Source organism: Sinocyclocheilus rhinocerous, unplaced genomic scaffold, assembly GCF_001515625.1.
Source record: "Sinocyclocheilus rhinocerous isolate Xijiao unplaced genomic scaffold, SAMN03320098_v1.1 scaffold5663, whole genome shotgun sequence".
In the NCBI taxonomy this organism is placed as follows: Eukaryota; Metazoa; Chordata; class Actinopteri; order Cypriniformes; family Cyprinidae; genus Sinocyclocheilus; species Sinocyclocheilus rhinocerous.
The window spans coordinates 192-5840 of NW_015666607.1; positions in this window are offsets into that span (position 1 = coordinate 192).

Consider the following 5649-nt stretch of genomic DNA (forward strand, 5'->3'; position numbering starts at 1 on the left):
GGTAAGATTAGCCATTTTTTACTTATGTGGTCCTCAAGATAAGAGAAAATGACACAGAAGTACAAAGAAAGTATCTATCCTATCCTATCCTAATGAAAGTATTCCTATCATTTTAAATGATCAGAATGTTTCTATGACAAAGGGTTCATGATTAATCCAACCTAACATTAAAGTTTTTAAATATACTTTTATATTGCAATAATTCAAATCTTCAAATTAATGTAGAAACAACATAAAGACAGTGTATTTATTCATATTTGTTTAATGGCATCTTTTTATAACTGAAGGCCAGTATCACTGATACCAATATTACTGTCTCTAGGAAATTGTTTTCTTTTTTCTAATATTTAACCATTGACTAAACATTACAGTATAATTAAGGGCTATTATAAAAAAACACTTAAAAAATAAAAACTAATTTAAGTTAACCTAAAACAATCATTACATAAACCCATTATACCTGTGCCCTTCAGCAGGAAATATACAGAAATTGAATACAGTTATAAAACACCAAATTCTAAAATAAATATAGGGGTTAATATCACTGTAGGGTGCCTTTTGGTGTCCTGTACATAAATAACTTATTTGCCATGATAACTTAAAGGGGGCATAACACACACAGTTTCACCCAATCTCATGTTAATCTTGAGTACCTATAGAGTAGTACTGCATCCTTCATATCTCCAAAAAGTCTTTAGTTTTATCATATTTATAAAAGAAAGATACAGCTTTACGATTCTCTCTGGAAAAAGCCAAGCTCCTGGAGGCGTGCCGTGGGCGGAGCTAAAGAGTGACGAGCACTTGGGCGCCGAATGCCAACAAAACAGACATTTGATGCCGTTTCACTTACCGTCTGCAGTTCTGAATCATGACCGGGATCTTTGACAGGACAAAGAAACTGAGGAAAGGCAGGGCTATAAATACTAAACCAAACGATGGACTAATAAGATGATTAATGAACACAGGTGGAAAATAATGAACTAATCAAGCAACACAGGAAAACTAGGTCACGGAGCACATGGGGAGAAAAACAAACACAAAGACAGTCCATGGGCGTGACATATCGCCCCCCTCCCGGAAGGCGCGTCATCGCGCCACATACAATCAACAAAAGGGGGTGGGCGTCCTGGAGGTCTCTCAGGGCAGGCTAGTACAGGAGGCCTCCAGGTCGGTACCGTTTCCGGGAACCATGGCGGAGCAGGCAGTTTAGGGTGCCATGTCGGAGCAGACAGTTCAGGGGGCCATGGCGGAGCAGGCCGTTCAGGGAACCATGGCGGAGCAGGGAGCTCGGGGAGTTCGGAGAGCCATGGCGGAGCAGACAGTTCAGGGGGCCATGGCGAAACATGGAGCTCAGGGGGCCATGGTGGGATAGCCTCTGTGGCCTTGGCCTCTGCACTCGGCACCGCCCCTTCGGCCACAGACAGTTCACGGGGCCATGGCGAAACAAGGAGCCCAGGGGGCCATGGTGGGATAGCCTCCGTGGCCTTGGTATCGACACTCGGCCCGGCCGGAGCCATATAGCCCCCCTCCAAAAAAAATTCCTTAGGGAGAATCTCGGGTTCCCTGGCTGGAACCGGCTCTGGGCTTGACTCGGGAACTGTGGCCCTCCATAGGCTAGACGTGGGAACAGCGGCCCTCTCTGGGCCGGACTTGGGAACTGGAGCCCTCTCTGGGCTTAACTTGGGAACAGGAGCCCTCTAACAGGAGCCCTCTCTGGGCTTAACTTGGGAACAGGAGCCTTCTCGGGGCTGGACGTGGGAACAGGAGCACTTTCTGGGCTGGACATGGGAACAGGAGCACTCTCTGGGCTGGACATGGGAACAGGAGCACTCTCTGGGCTGGACATGGGAACAGGAGCACTCTCTGGGCTGGACATGGGAACAGGAGCACTCTCTGGGCTGGACATGGGAACAGGAGCACTCTCTGGGCTGGACATGGGAACAGGAGCACTCTCTGGGCTGGACATGGGAACAGGAGCACTCTCTGGGCTGGACATGGGAACAGGAGCACTCTCTGGGCTGGACGTGGGAACAGTAGCCCTCTCTGGGCTGGACTGGGGAACAGGAGCCCTTTCTGGGCAGGATGTATGAACAGGAGCCCTCTCTAGGCTTTACTCGGGAACAGGAGCCCTCTCTGAGCTGGACGTGGGAACAGGAGCCCTCTCTGGGCTAAACTCAGGAACTGGAGCCCTCCCTGGGTTCGACGTGGAAACAGCAGCCCTCTCTTGACTCGGGACTGGGGCTAGAGCCATGACTTGACTCTGGTCAGGGGCTGGAGCTGACTCTGGAGTGGACTCAGGGGCTGGAGCCAACACTGGTAGTTAAAGTTAACCTTTTCGAGATGTTTCCGTGTTGTTGCTGCTCAGCAATAGCATGGATGCGGTGTTGTCTGGGGGTTTGGCAAAAGGAGAGTGGGACTGTGGGCGGTGCTCGGGGTGGTGACTGAAGGCGGTGACTGAAGGCGGTGACTGGGTAGTTCTGACGTCAACTTTTTACGGAAGTCACAACGGTTCATGAAAAATCACAGCTACTTTATGCAGGCTGTGTGCATTTTACTGTGGACTGACTGTTTCGAAACTTATATGGTAGTTAAATAGCCCCTAGACCTCAGTTATCGTGAAAAAAGCCAGGGAATTTCAGTTTTGACAATATGGGACCTTTAACTTGGGAACAGGAGCCTTCTCGGGACTGGACGTGGGAACTGAAGCCCACTCTGGGCTATACTCGGGATCTGAGGCCCTCTCTGGGCTTGGAACGGACTCAGAATTTGTTTGGGCTGGGGTGGATTCAGGACTGAACTTGAAGAAATGAGCGGACTCAGGGGCTGGAGCCGACACTGGAGCGGAGTCCTGATAAATGCAATTTCAACTATTTCTGAAGTGCTTCTAGTTGGAAAGCACTACCATAATGTTTTTCTGTTGGTCTTGTATAGGTATATGTTTGTTTTAGTTTTTTTGTTTTCTTTTGTTAAAAGCTGTTAAATTATTAAGCAGTGTCTCATGTAGATTTTTTTTTCTTGTATTTTATGTGGTGACCACTGGGAGGTGCTCTAGGCATATATTTTTCTTTCTTGGTTTTCTTCCCTGATGTGATGTATGTTGCAAAGCGAAAGTGAAAGTTCCACGCAAGTTCATTGCATTCTAACAGGAAAGAGTTCCGTGTCTTTAATTAAAATCAACACTTATTTTATACGTGTTGTTGCTGCTCAGCAATAGCATGGATGCGGTGTTGTCTGGGGGTTTGGCAAAAGGAGAGTGGGACGGTGGGCGGTGCTCGGGGTGGTGACTGAAGGCGGTGACTGTGTAGTTCTGACGTCAACTTTTTACGGAAGTCACAACGGTTCATGAAAAATCACAGCTACTTTATGCAGGCTGTGTGCATTTTACTGTGGACTGACTGTTTTGAAACTTATATGGTAGTTAAATAGCCCCTAGACCTCAGTTATCGTGAAAAAAGCCAGGAAATTTCAGTTTTGACAATATGGGACCTTTAACTTGGGAACAGGAGCCTTCTCGGGACTGGACGTGGGAACTGAAGCCCACTCTGGGCTATACTCGGGATCTGAGGCCCTCTCTGGGCTTGGAACGGACTCAGAATTTGTTTGGGCTGGGGTGGATTCAGGACTGAACTTGAAGAAATGAGCTGACTCAGGGGCTGGAGCCGACACTGGAGCGGACTCTGGAGAGAGGATCTGGCTTGACAACAGTCTCTTCCTCCTCATTCTCCTCTTTTGGGCCGAGGTGAAGGAGATAGCTGCAGTCATAATAGGGCTTGGGAGTGAATCGGCCGGCGGGCTTGACATTGGAGTGACCGGCGGGCTTGAGAGTGATTTGGCCGGCGGGCTTAACAGTGGAGCAGCCGGCGGGCTTGAGAGTGCAGTAGCCGGCAGGCTTGACTGCTGAGCGGCCGGCGGGCTTGACAATGGATCGGCTGGCGTTTCTGGGTGGAGGACTGGGACCGATCTAGGGACTGGAGATAGCGGGAGTGATGTGGATTTTAGCGCTGACCTGACAGATTGGAAGGCGGGGTCAGCAACTTTGGCCCCCAGGTCAGCGCTGTAAGAACTCCATTTATGGGCACGGGGGAGCACAGGCAGAGATGGATGGTCAGAGCCCTTGGCCAGGTATGTGGAGGGTCCCGGCGTGGGGTGAGCTGGAGAGGCATTGTGGTTTTCAGGAGGGGCTGGATGAGGATGGCTCATAATTTCTTCTACCTCTAAATCTGAACTATTTAAGTAAAGGACAAGATTAATCAACTCGTTCAAGGGAAAACCATACGTAGGGAGATCGCAACGGATTGTTTCTTCATCCAGCCCCAGCTGAAAACAGGTACCGAGTGCGGCGTCGTGCCAGCTCACCCGGTTGGAAAGCTCGAGGAATTCCTCCACATACCTCTCCAAAGGCCGGCCACCCTGTCACAGGCACCACAGCCGATCCTCAGCATCAGTCATCTTGTTTTTGGTCCTGTCTTCTGTCACGGGTTGCTGGGGAAAGGAGCTCGAAGGAGTACGAAGGAGGCAGATAATCAAACGAACAGAGTCTTTAATAAATCTTCATGGGAGAACAGGAGAAAAACAACCACAAAGACAGTTATATTAGGCTAAGTTTTTATATTCATAACAAAAGCATTACTTGGCTCTTTTGATACATTTTCTAGATTTTTTTTTAGTTTTGTGTAAGAGGATGTGTGTTATTTTGCTATGTTCCATGCACTGCTCATTAAATTTTAACGATAGTAGAATATTGTCAAATCATAAAATAAATAAAAAATTCTCCTATTAATATTTTGTTAAATAAGAGAATTAAATTACTCAATTTGAGTGTATTGATCATTTGGTAATAAAAACTATATTTTTATCTAATAAAAAAAAAGAGTTTGTCCATGTCCCTTGAATGGTTGTCCACCCTGTCGTATTGGGGAATCGACCGTTCTCTTTCAGATATGAAGAATTCTTTGCGGCCTTCCAAACAGCGTCTCTGTAAGAGTGAACGGAGAACTGCATAATGGTCACCCTGGGACGCTTCGTGCCATCTTGTATCTTCCCAAGACGATGGACCACGTCAATAACATCCGAGAGTTTGTCCTTTGCACTAGGAAGAACATTTTGGCAGATTTTGACCACCTCAAGCCGAATGTCTTCATGCGCAGATTCAGGAATCCCGGCTATCCTCAAATTACGTCTTCTCAAATATGTTTCCATATCATCCATCCTCCGCTGCATATGAGCCACAGGCCGTTCAACATCATCCATACACCGCTCAAGACTAGTAACCTTCTCAACAACGGCCTTCAGTTCAGCTGACATGTCCGAGATCTTTTTCTCTATTCCGTCAACCAGCAGCTGTTGATCAGCTGTGTTAAGCGTGACAGCTGCGTCGATATATCAGCTCGAGTGTCGTCACTTGGTCTTTTCTTTATGACTGGCGATTTACTCGGGGTGATAGGCAATGCAGGGAACTCCTCTTCAGCTAAACTGAATGCATCTTTCTCGCTCGCGCAAGAAACAACGTGATCATGGCCACTGCTGGCTGGTGAGCACGCGTTAATACCATAGACTGTAAAAAAACATGCTAGCCACCTTAGCATCAGCCGAAGAGTTGTTCAAATGACCACGTTTACGCCCCATGGCAACGCAATATAGGGGAAAACT